Raw genomic sequence first — 16,605 nt, 5'->3', positions numbered from 1 at the left:
AATAACAGTCACATTATTCCCTTGACTTCGCTATCAAAAATAATATTTAAGTGTCATCAAAATATGAAACTTTTTAGGAATTACTGTTCAAAAAACAGTCAACAAAAAATAGGTTTAGACGGATGATGTCGTACCTTTCTGAGTCACCCGCTAGGAAGTGCGGAAGCCCCACCTCTTTCAAAGTCTTGTTGGTGCGTAGCGTATCACACAAAGCCAAGACGCCGTTGAAGCCTTGACTGCAGCCCTCGAAGTGCAGCTTTTCTAGTGTGGCGTTCTGTGAGATCGCCTTTGCCAAGCACGCTATGCAGTAATCGGCAATTTGCCCACACAAGCCCAGGTAGAGCAGGCAGGCGTTCTTGGAAATTGCAGAGCCCAAAGCAACTACGCAGCTAGCATCAACTGTGCCGAAGGCATTGCGTAGCTCCTTCAAGCTGGTGTTCACTTCAAGAGCAGTAAACAAGTCCTTGAGCAAACTGCATAGTCCAGACATGCATAGTTCAAGTCTAGTCTTATTTAACTGCAAATAAAAAAGCCGGATTTAAGCGTGCCACCACGTATCGACTGCAAGTAAACATGCCGCATGCGTTACTTGAACGAATGGGCAGCCAGAGTGCACTCGAAAATAGTAATTTTAATCAGCGCCCATCAAGATTTGAATGAAGTCCACCGCAAACAAGCTAAGCTCCTTTTTCGTTCTAACCAGATAGCTCAATTGATTTCCACACTCATGGACCACTTAGAATGTTCCAAACCGTTGATCAGCTCTCTTTACTGACAGAAAGAAAACATATGCGCCAGCTTATAAATATATAGGCGCGAAACGAATTTTTGGCGTGCCATAAACAACACCCCGTCTTTGAATCACCGTCGCCAGCTCTCGCATCATCCTTGCATTTATCAAAAAGGCAGATACAAGTCCTTGCTGTAGCAACAGTCTACCACAAGACGCGGAAGTTGCGAACCGAAAAAAGCGATAGCCGCCAGCTTGGCCTGACTAATCATCTTAGAGACTGCATATCTTGCTTCCCTATTTTCATCACAGTGATGTATTGTACAGTTACCCAACACAGTTAACCAGGGAGATTATGAAGGCTTTTTACAAGACGAAAAAACCTAGATTGTGTGTTAGCAGCCCGTCGGTATGCCTGCATGGCAGTGAGGTTCGTTTCCTCGATTCCACGTAGCTGCACGTCTGTTTGCTTTGCTATCTTGCTTGTTTGCCCTCTTTATCTTCCTTGCTTCCTGTGAACAAACCTTCAGTTGTGAGTTAGCGCTGGTCCTGTTGTTTTCTTTCCTTGTTGTCCTCGCCTATTTCGCTATTTTCGCACAAGTATGTATCACCAACTCGCCCGTCTTGCCATCGTGCTGACTGGTAAGCCTTTGGTTAGCGAGAAAATGAACCCGCGCACGGCGGAGTGATTCCTGGCCTGTACGAATTCCTCTTCGAGTTCATTTTGAGAGACCGCAAGCAGTCTCAATATAGGACCACTCATGCCTACCAGTTAAGTGCCGCTACCATTTAATCATTTGTTCACCGGAAATATCGTAAGGCACATAAACGCAGTAGAAGTACAGACGCCCATAAACCAGTCCAAAGAGCGCGTGAGTGGCGTGCCCTTCCCGACTCAAGGCAGGTTGTTCGTAGCCTCCTCTGTTTGTCGTTGAGCGTGCATGGAGTGTTCAGCTTTGTCGAGTCACAAGCTAGAAGGCGTGGTTGCATTGCGCCCCGTTCGCCACTGGTGGGCGCTGGCTGTAACGGCGGGCGGAAGCGCTAATGCTCACTGCATGCTGCGTCGCCGCGCACGATACACGCAACAGGCGTGGGGCGCCACCACTCCTGCCCGTCGCTCGAAAAGGCGCCCCAGGCGGCGGCCGAGTCTCACAGCGAAAATCGGCAACTGTGGTGCGAAACAGTAAAGCCCCAACTCGATGGAAGCATCCTACGCGTACCGGCTGAGCGCCTACGCGCACGGGCGTACGCTGGATCCTGTCTGCGCATGTGCAAAGCGAGACGCGCGCGCAGGCGTGCGCGTTGCTAGATATCTGTTCATGTCAGATATTTTCGGCCCTGGCGGCGCGCTGGCGCACGCGCCGGAAGTGGCTCGCTGGTTTGTGGCCAATGAGAGGGCACAGTTCCCGCAATATCCGGAATGAGCCTCCGTGGCGCGCCGACTGATTTTGTTTTGTCAACGAGCTGCGACAGTCCCCTGCGCAAACATGTCGTACCTAATAAGCAATGAAAAATTAATCGCTGCTGTTGAGAGGCGCCGCTCGCTGTGGCTTGCCAGCCACAAACACCACAAAAATAAGCTCCATGATGCTGTTGGTTAAAATAAAGGCCTGAGAAAACTGCACTGAAATACGTGCCAGTTTGAATGAAAAGCTACTATTAAAACTGCAGTTCAGTTTATATATTACATAACTTGCCTTGCTACTTTCAAAATCTAAAGATTTCAAGTGGCAGTATAACTGTTTTGGCCAGTTCCAATCTATGAGGTCTAGCAACAACGTGCTAGGGCGCGCACGAGCGCGAGTCAGCGACAGGCTATGGAGGTGCACACCACTTGCGACGCCCGTCGCGACGCGGCGCTGGGCGCACAGGCGCTCTGCGCGTACGCGTAGGATGTGCCCATCGAGTTAGGGCTTAACGTAGCACGCTCAGGGCACGCACAGCGACAAGCTATCTCGAACCCAGGGCCCAACGGCAGGTGTGGCTCGAGCGCTGTATAGAAAGGTGTGGACATCTGTATAGGACGGCAGACCGCATATACACAAGCACAAAACACGTACGACTATAACTGAACTGAGGCAGCTCGATACATATCCGAAGGCTCTGACAGTATCAGCGCGAGGTTCGCCGACGTGTAGGCAAGAAAGGCCGCCGGCTAGGGCCGTTTTCCGACAATGCAGTGGGCAGCTAGGTGCCAGTCGCGAATCGCCTGGCTCTCTGGTGGCATCGCTCATGACGCAAACAAACGCGCAGGGCTCCGAAAGCGCTTCCCGCGCGTAACCCTGTAACCCCTTTTGGGCAGCGCAAGCCCCCGGAGGCGTCTTGTTCAAAACCAAACAGGGTGATGACCCAAAATATAGAATTTTGCAGATTGCCACGCCATGTGTGGGCAGAAAAGTAAACTTCTAACGCCACTGGTTGACACCGAAGCGCTGAAGTATGTGAAATTCCTGGCACATAGGGGGCGCATGCGCGCCTGTAAGCTCCCCAGTTAATTACGGCCTGATATTTTGTTTCGGGGCGGCCACTGCAGAACTATTGCGACGGTTTTTTTTTCCAATTCTCTGCCCATTAATACGGCTCCCTCAGAGATGTCGGCTGAAAGAACGTTCTGCAATGAAGCGTAGCGTAGCAACTGGCACGAATGGACGCACTGTACATTACTACACATCGGAAGTGGAAGCAGGCTTTCATGGCCTCCAGTTCTTCCACAACGCCTTCCATGGAACGTTTTAAGCCACCCAGGGCCAAAGAGGGGTTCCTTTTGCCAGTCTGACAGATGCGAGGCGCCGAACGTGCAGGCGAGCAGTACGCACCGATGGCGAGGAAGCCGTTTTTGAGGTCGCCGCTCATCTCGCTCTTGATGGCCTCCATCACAGTGTGGTTGGCGAGTGCGTTGTATTCGCGGAAAACAAGCCGCAGCTGCTCGTAGCTCTGAGTGGCGATGATGCGGTTGAAGGCCGACACGTCCGTTCCCCAGCGCTACACTCCCGCACTGTGCAGCTCCTGCATGCAGGCAGTCGCGGGAAGAAAGCGAAGCTGCACGGTTTCGGGCGCACAAACAGGGTCAACTGCTTCCCCACGTTTGAGCTAGGTGGCATCCTATGGCGCACGCAGTGCTGCTTCGTGCACATATTCTGTCCGTTCATCTCACCCAAATATATTCCATAGCTCCGAGTTCTTTCCCTTATGCGATTACTATTAAGGCTCATCTGTTGAAGTTTCATTTCCATGGACGCAGAAAGAATGCGCGGGCAAAGTAATGAAGTTTGATAGCCAAACCTTAGCAGTGAATGGCGAAGGGAGGCTCTTTACAAAAGCCAGTACCAAAATCATATACAGATTTGCAGGGTGCGTCATAAATGTGCCAACATCGTTTTACCATCATACTCCTCTTCTTAGCGAATCGAGATTGAAGGGTTCTTTGCTAGTATTTGCTTACTGGCCCCTGCAACATGACACAATGGTTTTCATTCAGTTTATTCGTATTTTACATTAATCACAGCTTCCAGGCATTCGGAGTACGACTGCACCGCAGCTTGCATGACCTCCATGGGAAGTAATATTACATGCTTGCTCCATGAACTTCGAGGATTTCCACAGTCGTGTTCTCCTCTACGCCAACTACCGCTTAGACAACTCCCCTTTTCTTCACCGTGAACAGCGTACAACTTTCGTTTCACACACTTTTCCTGTATTCTATACTCCGTCTCACAAGATGTTTGCAGCACTACGAAAGGTACAGCTCTCTCGTCCAATCAGGATGGCGCACACTACATTAGTGTGTTCCTACGCGCCTGTGGCTCGATCCACCTGATGTCCAGGTGGCTTCTTTCTACCTCTATTTATAGTAGCACCGAGCCACAGGTGTTCCACCGCGCAGCGCCGCGCCTTTCCTCAAAATCCAACTTTCAATTTTCAGTTTTCTCTCGCTTCTTTCCCTCCTTTATCTCTTCCTTTACGATGCGGTTCGGGTGTCCACCGAGATATTGTCTTTCTTCTTTCCCTCCCTCCTTTATCCCTTCCTTTACTGCGCGGTTCGGGTGTCCACCGATATATGTGAGACAACCAGGGTACTGTTCTCATCAGTTCCTCTGTTGTCGCGTCGCAGTAAATTTCAGTAATCGTGTCATGTGCATATAAATTTATTTACTCCAGCGTGCCGAGGCAGCCGAGTGTCGATGGTGGCGAAATGCAAAACAAGCCCATGTGCTGCGCGAGAGGCAACGCACGTTAAACGGGTTCGATCATCTCATCGTCCTCATAACAACTGAATTCAGCACTGCTGGTTGTGTCGTCCTCCAGGTTGACAACAATGGCCGGTCCCTGGTCAACAACATCGTCGATGATGTGGTCCAGTTTTCTCATCACATCTTCCTCACTGATAATATGCTGCACGTAATTCTTCCATTTCTCAACAGTCACTTGCGTGATGCCTTGCCAAACCAGAGGTTCGACGTCTTGGAGCTTAAACGTCTTGTTTTGGCTGGCCACGAAACCCTTGACGTCGCTCCAGACAAGCTCTATCGGGTTCAGTTGGCAGTGGTAGTACGGTGGCAGGCGCACAACGAGATGGCCAGCAGCTTTAGCAATGCAGTCGACACAGTATTGCTCCCCACCTGTGTTCACATTGCTGACAAGCTGCATGAGCTCGGCCTTCACCATGCCGCTGCTCCACGCGACACCTTTTCCGGACAGCCAAGCCTGTATGTCCTTTTTGAGGCTACTCATCCGCGGCACTTTATCCTGATTCACAGAATGATATGGCGCGTTGTCCATCACTATAACGCTGCCGGGTGGCAGTAGTGGGAGAAGTCTCCTGGAGAACCAGTTTTCGTAGTGTTCCCCGTTCATTTCCTCGTGGTAATCGCCCGAGTTTTTCTTCGCTCGGAAAACTTCCGCTGCGCCTTCGACAAAACCTTGCTCACTACCGCAATGCGTCACAATAAGCCTGCCACCTTTGCCACTGGGGTTTTGTAGACCAGTCGACCGTCCGGATCGATGCGCTTGGTGTGCAGATTGGATGGTGCAGTCAGTCCACACTCGACTTCGCGTGTGGCCGGCGTTAACCCACGTTTCGTCGGTGAAGAAAATAGGCCTACCCTGGCGTCGCAGCTCCGCTATCTGGCGCAGGTACCGGCGGCGACACTGCACAATGTGCGTCGCTTCGATTAACATCGCATTCCGAGAGCGCTTCTTATATCGGAAGCCAAGTTTCTTCAACATCCTCTGCATTGTCGCTGCGGACACGGTCGGTAGCGTTTCGTCCTCTTCGAAATGCGCAACCACCTTCGCGATAGTTGGAATTTCCCCTCTCTGGAAAAAGGTGTGTACCACCCTTCGCAACACGCTCAGGTCAAAATCGTCCAGCTTCTTCGTCCGCTCGCGGCCTCTTCCGCCAGCACGCTTCTTCGGTGACAACACTCGGCCCGCGTTCAACGTCTCCGTTGTCCACTTGTAAAGCGTTCGCTCGCTCACCTGCGTGAGTTTTGCCGTCCTCTTGATGAGCGCATTTGTACTCCAACTGCCCCCGCACTCGACGCGAAGCGCTTCAAGAACATTTAAAGCCACCTGCTTCGCCTGCTTGGGGAAACAGCGCACTGTCGGTGTAGAGCACACAGGAGACACAACAGACTCGTCCGACGCCATGTTGGAAAGTGGCGACGCATCACTACCTCGCAGCAGGCCTCCGCAGAGCTGTGTCCGTACGGGCTTTGTCTGGTAATTTCACCAGTGATTGAAACACTCCCTACCATTTAAATATACCTGTCCAAATCATGTTTTTAGTTGCAATGCTTATTGTTTTGATTAATAGTCATACACTCCTCAAATATTCGAGGGACTATTTTCTGCGTTTCTGCAGCCCTGATTGGACGAGAGAGCTCTACCTTCCGTAGTGCTGCAAACATCTTGTGAGACGAAGTATAGAACTATTATTATTCTCATACTTGTAGGCGAACACATTCCGAAGGTCCATCACACTACACTTGGAGATGTCGTGACGGCTGCATGACCACTTTTTCGCCTTCCTCGTTCCCTAGCGTTCGTTAACGTTCCCCCCCCCCCTTTTTTTTGCGGGAGGGGGATTCTCCGTAGTAGAATGCACAGTGGCATTTGCGGGATCCGTCGAGCATGTCATGCGTGAATGTTTTGTGACCAATGCTTGGTGACGCCATGAACATCAATTTTAATATAATGAACTGCACATCAACTCAACGAAAAAGTCGCTATTGACCACATCCCCGCTGTGCGACAACGTGACTAACAGCCTTCACCCCCCCTCCCCCTCCTCCCCCTCCCCCCACGCCTTTCCCATCATAGCTTTCGTTCCATTGACCCCCTCCTCCCCGCCAGATGCTAGCTACTGCCCTCAGTCACCCCTGATGAAGGAACCGAGTCGGCTTCGAAACGTTGGGTTAAATTTAAAATCTTTGGTTGGAGATGTGCAGTTTATTATAAGTGTTAAAACCCAACCAGACGGGCAAATGTGTCAAATTGTTTAGTTCTAAATCAATTTTAATACCTTGGAGATCTCAAATGGTGCTCGTTTGAATTTGTTTACCATTTAACAGGCCCTGTGCGTGCGAAAGCGCATTATGCTCTTAAAAACGAGTAAATCGCCTTAAAACTCCGCAAACGTACTCTAAAACGACTGAAGACAAGTCGCGGAAATCAAAGGAAAAATCTGAAGAACCGCAGGCATGTCGAGGACGCAAAGTGCGTCACAGTACCTACGGCGCATAAATGCATCAAATATTTACATCCGCAAAGCTCTAACACGCAATACAAATATGAGAGCTTTCAGGGCAATATAAAAGAAAGTTATATAGCTTTCTCAAATCATCCAAGTGTTTCCAAGTGGAAAAACAGAAAACAACGCTCCATCTTGGGCATTTCACCTAAAGCGCGTTATACTGAAAGGCAATACAACCGCCGTAAAGAATTCATTTCAAACTCTTCGCAGCGTTAGTGACAAACAAGCTTTCAGGAGCGCTACTTCGAGAAAATCGGGCTTAGGGAATACGCATATTTTATACAAGGCCTCGTTTTGCGGGTAACCACTGCCAGCGAAGAAAAGAAAGGACTTAAGCAGGAATGGTGATTTCCACGCCTGTCTTAGCTCGAGTTATATTCAGCGATTCAGCGGTTCGCGACAGGACGCGCGCATTCCCAGCCGAAAGAGTGCCCAACTCGCCGGTGGGACTTCTTTTCAGGGTAGAATTGCGGAGCTCACAGCGGCGTCGTTGCGCGCCCGCACTGGATCCAGAGGGGTGTTCTCGTCACGCTGGGCCTGCAACACAAGGGCGAGGGCGAAAGCGTGGAAGCGGTTTTTGAAAAGCCGATGGCGGTGGCCGCCTCGCCGCTCCGAGGAAGTAGAATATTATTATTATTTCTACTTCCTAGGAGCGACGAGGCGGCCACCCCCATCGGCTTTTGAAAGCAGCTGGGCGCTTATTATTACTGTTATTAGCATTACTGTTATGCAAGCCTACAAGCCATCTAAAGGCTTAGACCGGCATGTCTCGCTGATTAATAATAATAATAATAATTTGAGGAGAGGCCTCTATGAGGAGACCCTACTTTTTCGTCAAAGAAACATCGAAAAACAAATGGTGCCGATACTGCTACCTCTCCAGTTACACGTAACCGCCCCCTTCGCCCGCCCCCGGCTTTGGTTTATTGCGTGCCGGTACAGCGCTGCTAAACCGCCTAACGGACGTCGTTGTTGCGCTCTTCCTTGTAGCATGAGCTGCCTGCTGATTGTCAACGCGTACTCGAAGGAAGACACTCTCAAGACGGCCGTCCCATCAATCATCTTCAAGGAAGACCTGCTAGGCGGTATTGCTGTCAGCTCCACAAGAGGCTTTCTATTGGTGGTCATCAATGGCTACAGCGAAAGCAGCACCGAGAACGTTTCACTGAATTGGGGCGATAAGGACTCAATGTTATAGGAAGGAAGCAGCGCTATCCTCGGTTGTTGCGACGAGCGTCTCTTCTTTCAGTCTTTCCTCGCAACTCTCTTCTGTTAACGCGCGCTCTAAACACGAAAAGAGTACAAATGGAGTAAGCTGTCCTCTACGGGCAGGGTATGTTGCCCGAGCCCATGCACAAGTTTCCACCTCGAAAAATGCGGAATACTTAAGGTTGGCGACGCAAACAAATTCCCCTCTTCAAAACATGCGAATTTCTATCAGTTACGAAGGTTTCAACCGAGGTTTCGACCTCCTCTTTTTGCTAACCTCAGGACCTCCGGTGCCGCGTTTAAAAGCCTCCGCCCATTGCCTACTGCATCAAGTTTCTACGCTTCGCAAAGAGACTATATCATCGTTGTCTACACAGTATATTTAGTGATCGAAATCTACTGCGGAACATGGCCAGAATACCTTGCCCCCAAAAGATTTGTGCCCTAGAAAAAGAAACGGAAATGAAAATTGGTTTTGGGGGAAAGGAAATGGCGCAGTAACTATGTCACATCTCGGCGGACACCTGAACCGCGCCGTAAGAGACGCGATAAAGGAGGGACTGACAGAAGAAAGGAAGGAAGAGGTGCCGTAGTGGAGGCCTGCTCCGGAATAATCACGGCCACCTGGGATTTTTAACGTGAAAGGAGGGACTGACAGAGTGAAGGAAGGAAAAAGTGTGGTAGTGGCGGGCTCCGGAATAATTTCGACCAAATGGGTTTTTTAACGCGCACTGACATCGCGTTTGCCCCGCTGCGATGGCTAAGTGGTTAAGGCGCTCGGCTACTGATCCGGAGTTCCCGGGTCCGAACCCGACCGCGGCGGCCGCGTTTCGATGGAGGCGAGACGCAAAGGCGCCCGTGTGCTGAGCGATTTCGGTGCACGTTAAAGATCCCCAGACCCGCCGCGGTGGCTCAGGGGTTAGGGCGCTCGACTACTTATCCGGAGTTCCCGGGTTCGAACCCGACCGCGGCGGCTGCGTTTTTATGGGGAAAAACGCTAAGGCGCCCGTGTGCTGTGCGATGTCAGTGCACGTTAAAGATCCCCAGGTGGTCGAAATTATTCCGGAGCCCTACACTACGGCACCTCCTTCTTCCCTTCTTCTTTCGCTTCCTCCCTTGTCCCTTCTCTTACGGCGCGGTTCAGGTGTCCAACGATATATGAGACAGATACTGCGCCATTTCCTTTCCCCAAAAAACCAATTATTATTATTAATAAAGATCCCCAGGTGGTCGAAATTATTCCGGAGCCCTCCACTACGGCACCTCTTTCTTCTTTCACTCCCTCCTTTATTACTTCCCTTACAGTGCGGTTCAGGTGTCCGCCCATATGTGAGACAAATACTGCACCATTTCCTTTCCCCAATTGGTGTTTGGGGAAAGTAAATGGCGCAGTATCTGTCTCATATATCGGCGGACACCTGAACCGCAGATAAAGGAGGGAGGGAAAGAAGAAAAGAAGAGATGCTGTAGTGGAGGGCTCCGGAATAATTTCGACCACCTGGGGATCTTTAACGTCCACTGACATCGCACAGCACACGGGCGCCTTAGCGTTTTGCCTCCATAAAAACGCAGCCGCGGCGGTCGGGTTCGAACCCGGGAACTCCAGCTAAGTAGCCGAGCGCCCTAACCACTGAGCCACCGCGGCGGGTCTTTTTTTAAAAAAAATCGATTTTTGCGCGTTTCGCTTCCATCTAATCGCGGCCGCTTCGATCGGGTTCAAACCCGGATAAATTTTCACTTCCATACACGTTTATTCGTGTTCAGGGTGTGGCAGAGATAGTGGCCCAGTTGGAGCCCGTCGACTAGCAGCCGATATAGGCAGGTATAAGAAGGAGAGCACCTTTCGCGGAATTAATGTTCGGGACATATCTCAGTCTCGAAAAAAATTCAGCGCGCAGTGTTCGGCTGCCCATAAAGCCCAATGATCCTGTTCTGATCATATGAAGAAAAGAAAGAGCACGGGTCTGTCGACTGGTTCCAACTGGGCCACTAGCATTACTACAATAGTGCGTTCTAGCGGCCGGCAAGAAATCGAAGAAGCCACTATGCAATAGAGTCTAAGCGTCAGAGGCACCTCTGGGAGTCCAATGTTCGCCCATCCATACTGCTGTGCCGTAATCACCACAGGCGAAAGACAGGATAGGTTTCAACTGTTTTTTGTTCGCGTTAAATACCTTCCAAGCGACACGAACCGATTAGTCGAGGAACAAATTTTGTTTTAGCTCTTGATGCCTGATTTCCGGTTTCACACGGATTATTAATGCGTTACTGCAAAGGGAAATGGCGATCGATGCTCGTCTGTATAGTAAGTGGCAGGTGGCCCACTCGCCACATCGCTTAGCCTAGAAATTCTGTACAAGCGCAGGTTTTCAGGATTGCACCTACGCACTTCCCGCCCCGGTGGTTCAGTGGATAGAGTGCCCGGCTAATGAGCCAGATTTCCCGGGTTCGAACCAGACGGTGGCGGCCGCGTTTCGGTGGAGGCGAGGCGCAAAGGCGCCCGTGTGCTGTGCGATTTCGGTGCACGTTAAAGATACTCGGGTGGTCGAAATTATTCCGGAGCCCTCCACTACGGCACCTCTTCCTCCCTTTCTTCTTTCACTCCTACTTTTATCCCTTCCCTTACGGCGCGGTTCCGGTGTCCACCGAGATATGCGAGACAATTACTACGCCATTTCTTTTACTAAAGGACCAATTTTCAATTTTGTCCAGGCACTAATCCAACGTAGCATGGATGACGCGCAGGTGGAGGCGTGCGAGGCGTTCCTCGGCGAGCTACACTTCCGGCAGCGCGTAGCCCTGGCGCTGTTCGGCTACGCCTACAGGCTACGCAACAGTGGGCGCTACGAGCTGCGAGCCAGCGTCCGTGGACCCGCGCCCCCGGGACCGTTCACCAACGAGCGCGGGCTGCTCGTCTATTTCGAAGTGCTTATGTCATGTCTTCTCTACGCAGCCACCAATGCTAGTCGTCGCCATGGCCACTAATCGCTTCTTCGCACGTTTCACAATACCGCCGCCAACGGCACTCATCATCGATAGATATACAACTGAACCTCGTTATAAAGAAATGGTTCTTTATAGCCCGTATTGACCGAGCTTCCAAGGAGAATCGCCAGTGCCTAGTTATGTTCAATTTTTCGTGATAAACCGTTTCGTCATGACAAGGTTCGACTGTGTCTTTCTAAAATGGCCGTAGAGGATCTGTGTCCGGGAGGATTTCGTTTCGTCCGGTGTATAATTCGGCTAAGATGCGTGTACAACGGTAGTTTTCCTTGCACTGTCAATTCTAGGGCTGATATAGCCTGCCTTATGGCAAAGTCACTTCTCTTCACTATCTAGAGAGCATAGGAGAGGTGAATATGTTAAAGCGTTGTCGTTGCTAATGCCGCCATGCTTGCTTAGGCATATTTTCCGTACGGTTGGAATTACCGTAGTTAGCGTGCTTACCGTACGGCGCGGTGCTAAACACTGTATTACTAGATGCAACCATAATAAACGTGCTACAGTTACACTCGCGGCGCTTTTGCACAATGTCTATGCACACAAGATGCCCACTGACCACGTGCATGCGGTGCACGCGTGCGCAGATCTGCCTCGAATTCAGCTCCGACCTGTCGGTGCCGCTGTACAACAAGGAGGCCGATTGCAAGATCGCCGTCAACCGGGACAAAGGACAGTGGATTGGCTATGACAACAAGGCCACCATTCTCAACAACGTCAGTGCGTGTATCCTAGCTCACAATGTTTCTGATTTGCGAAGGGTCGCACTCAATCTACTGCTTGCCTGTAAAACATATCCGTGAAGCACGCCTTGAAAATCAGGGTGGCGCATGCTTCAGCACATTCCTGTGTGGTGGCTTGCACAGACGTCACAGGTAGTGGCCGCCATGCTTGAGACCCACGTGTACAGCGAAAACCTACACTTCTTCCCTTATCGTTACCTACATTCTATACCCCGTGCTCTTTACCCGTGTCTTGTTATTGTAGCATCCGAAGTTCCGCAACGCAGAATTAGGGCCATAAAGTTTTCGCGGACGTATACTCGAACAGCTGTTCAGGAGTGGAACTACCCTCACGCACTTATGCGATAGGCTTAAGCTGGATATAGACAGAGTTAGATTGTCACGTCGTCTCCAACATTACGAATGCATTGCTGACATGTTGATGCCACATCACAAAACTGAAAGCGCCAGTGACTGTGCAGCGTTCATGGCTTGAAGGCACGTTTCTGAGTTATATGAGCTTTAAAGTCCCAAATCTGTACTATCACCAACGAAAAGAAGAAAACTGAGGTGGCAACACAAATAAGACCAGCATATTACCTCCCAGAGAGGAAATACAAGCGAGGTTTATTAAGACTTCAGCAAAAACTCTTCGCGCCTTCGAAATTAATAACAAGACCCAGTATTGAGGTTCCCCTGGCTAACAGCTTCTTACAGTGCTGTTTGTGGCTCAGCTGTCTTTGCGTCTCATTTCTTTCTATGAGGGACACTGTAGTGGAGGGCTCTATAAATTTAGGCACCCTGGGGTTCTTTAACGCGGCCACAAGTCGCACAGCACACGGTTTACAGCGAGAGCTGCCGGTAAGAAGTCCATAAAAAAATGCCGTCGTGCGCCGTCCACACCGTTCAGCACTGCGGAAGAGAGGCACACCACCTTCCGCGCTCGACGCGGCTGGCGAGACGCGCTTTGAAAGTTTGCGGGAGAGGAGAAGCGGCACGTTGAGAACAAGCACTTCAGAAGATAGGAGCGAGAGAGCGCTGTCGCCACTATAGGGCATGCAACAGACAGAACACATTTGCAATCATTAGAGCGACCGCAGAGGTGTGCTGTTCATAGCGGTCGAACTGGTGTTAATGTGACACGAGGTAACCGCACGGTTCTATCGACAGTGCATTCAAAGCAGCTGTGGGGGTGTAAAAAACACTTCAAGACAAATGAAGAAGTCATGCACATGTTAACTCGTACTAGTTACACACACCATTTAAAAAGACTGTCGTTTACGCTGAGCTGCGAAAATTTGGACACCTAATCACTATAAGCTGTGACCATGCGAGAACATAACCTCACTGTAAGGAGCCGTGCATGACTTTGCACCTGCCAGCCGTGGCATATGACAAGGTTCTTCCCACAGCGGCCGCCTTGCTTACTTTCTCTCCTCTCCCCTGGCAGAGGAGAGGATGATGCTCATTTCTGCACTGCCGTCTGCCAACAGTGGCAGGTCGCAGCTGCCTCTTCCATCTTGGCAGGTGGCTCTAGCGTATGCTAAGGTGCCACTTTTTACCTTGCTGGGCTTAAGGCGTGACACCACTGCTGAGTGCGGAGACATGGGACTCTTATGCTATCCATAAAAACGCTAAACGCAGTGGTAGCTAAACTTTGCACATGACCAAAACTATGCGGAAGCACCACATGCGCAAAACGCGGTCAACAGCTGCCACAGAGTTTAGCGTTCCTCACCTTCATTTAAATGCGGTCGACGCGGCCGGGATTCAAGATCGCAACCTTGGGCTCAGCAGCCGAGGCCAAAGTGAGTGAGCCGTCGGACGGGTACGCTTTCCGGGTTTGTGGTGTTTACGCTTGCTTGCTTGTTAATGGTCGACGAATACCGCGCAGGTTCTGTTCGCCAAGCGAATGCGTATGGGCGGTATATCCGTGTTGACCGTTGACATGGACTGCAACGGCGACTGCAGCCAGCGCAATGGGACAGCTGCTGGGACAGCTGCACAACGCGCTCAACGAACTGGACCGGCCCATCAAGAGGCTATCGGCGAACCTCAGCCTGCCCGAGTCAGCGTCGTCAACGACCGCCACGTCCCGGAGCACTGCTGCTATGGCGAGCTCCTAGATGATTCTGGTTAGGCCTAGAGGGCACATGGCAATTGCTGGGTTCAGCGACCGCGAGAAACGTTCACTCTGCGCAGGGATTCATTGGCTTCACTTACTTCGTGGGCCCAGATTGAATGAATGCCACGTGGATGTAAAATATATGTTTTACATTGAAGCCAAGATGCATGTCGGTCTTTGCAGTATAATGGCGTGTTTGAATGTATCCAGAGACGATTCATACAGCGAAAGCTGTCTGAGCAGATGAACAAAGAGATTTTACACCCCGTACATTATAATAAAGAGGACTTTTCTTCCCTGACGGCAGACGAGAAGGGTCTGCTAGCATATGGGGGAAGGCTACTGGCCACTGCCCTTTTATGCGCCCAATATAGACGGTCGGTTGTGAGGCAGCTGTATTGGTGTACTCCAGATTGTTTTTGGCCATGTGGGCTTTTGCAATGTGCACGGGAATATAAAAACACTGGTGCTTTTAACGCGATATCATTAGGGAGTTCATGTGGCAGAACATTCGACATCGGCATCGGCCACAGTAAGCAAAAAATCCCCAGAGAAGCAAGATAGAAAGTGGGTGGGCCAGCTAAGTCATGTCACCTTGTGGCGTCATCACAATGTGCTCACAGGACTGTGCGCAAACTGCCCACCATGGCAGTTATATTAATGATTAGTCAAGAGAGGTTGCTGAGAAGAGAAACCTGGATCACACATGTCCCACCAGTGGCAGCATCAGCCATCACAGGTTAGTGGCGCATTGCGTAACCGCTGCACCACTGCGCCAGGAGTGGTATGAGGACTCCCAGGGTTCTATGAATGCTATGTACAGGATGCCCAGTTCTATATATGTGGGGCATTGACCCATTAGCTTTCGCATTATACCCTAAAGGCGAGGCTTGAGTGCCCCCCCATTTTTGAATTTATTTTTGGCTCATTTGAAATATGGTTATTGCAGCTGGGATATAACTCTCCAACTCTGCCACAGTGGTCAGATACTACAGCAACCAAAACCCATGATCATACATGGGAACCTTGAACAGTATTTATTATATTTGCAACAGAAGTTGCCATTGATACTCTGATGGCAGTATCATGTGCAGGTTGGTTTGCATCAGTCTTGTTACAGCATGTTGCATCGCTTAGCATTTACGTCCACCATGCAGGAATCTGCAGGAGTGCTATATGCACTGTTGACATGCGCAGTGCCCAAAGTAGACACTGGACCAAGCACCATGTTCATGTTCCGAAATGAGATACTGTAAACAATAATGCAAAAAACAGCGCGAACAAACGGGGACGGGGACCAACTTGCCCGCTTATCTATACTGTAAACAAGTCATTTTTTTTCAAGCTTAATACTTCACAAATTCAGGTAAAGTCGCAATACCAGAATATTTGCGAGTGCTAAATTTTGGAACGGATAAGTGACAAGCTCCTTAGTGCTCCTTTTTGCCACATTATTCACGGGAGCAATTTTTTGCAATGTGCTGTTTATACGATTCGGGACAAAACGAGAAAATTAGGCCTTCACAGAAATTAAGGGTGCACTATACAGGAATTTGAACACGTCTTTTTACCGTGGGAACTCTATCTACACATCTCGGGCATTCTTAGAAACACAGATCGGATTAAGCGTCCTGGCTCCCCTCTTTTTTGAACTGAACCCGCTAGGTAGGCAGAGTCAACGCATGGAGTGCCTTTGAGTCAGTCCAGTGGCAGCTCGCTTTCACTTTTATTTAGTTTTTATGTTTATGTGAATAAACAGTTTAAGTCATAGACAATATAGCTGCAAATTAGGCCGACGAAAATAAAAATACACATGGGCTCCGATTTACGTATCACTCCGCCGATGGCAGCGAGGCAAGCAGCCGCGGGACTCGATGGCGCGTTGGCTGACTTCTCCTTCCTACGTTTAATCTGATTTAATTAAGGGAGTCGGCAGCACAGGGCAATAAATTGAAGTTTCTAAGAATACCCAGAACGTGTAGATAGAGTTCCCGCAGTAAAAGATGAGTTCAGATTCCTCTTCAGTGCAACTTTGTCGTTTTACAACAAAACAGAGGTGAATGGG

General features: G+C 50.1%; 2 pseudogenes across 1 annotated transcript in view; one reads left to right on the top strand and one right to left on the bottom strand.

Moving 5' to 3' along the window:
• The window catches only part of LOC144116228 (inactive selenide, water dikinase-like protein), a 244,568-nt pseudogene that overhangs the window by 155,768 nt on the left and 72,195 nt on the right, over nt 1–16,605 (bottom strand). The window lies entirely within an intron of this gene.
• Nucleotides 8,476–14,592, top strand: LOC144107082 (chitinase-3-like protein 1; annotated as a pseudogene).

The sequence above is a fragment of the Amblyomma americanum genome, chromosome 1 (assembly GCF_052857255.1).
Source record: "Amblyomma americanum isolate KBUSLIRL-KWMA chromosome 1, ASM5285725v1, whole genome shotgun sequence".
NCBI lineage: Eukaryota > Metazoa > Arthropoda > Arachnida > Ixodida > Ixodidae > Amblyomma > Amblyomma americanum.
The sequence above is the reverse complement of the archived record's forward strand: the minus strand, read 5'-3'. Positions and strand labels throughout refer to the sequence as shown.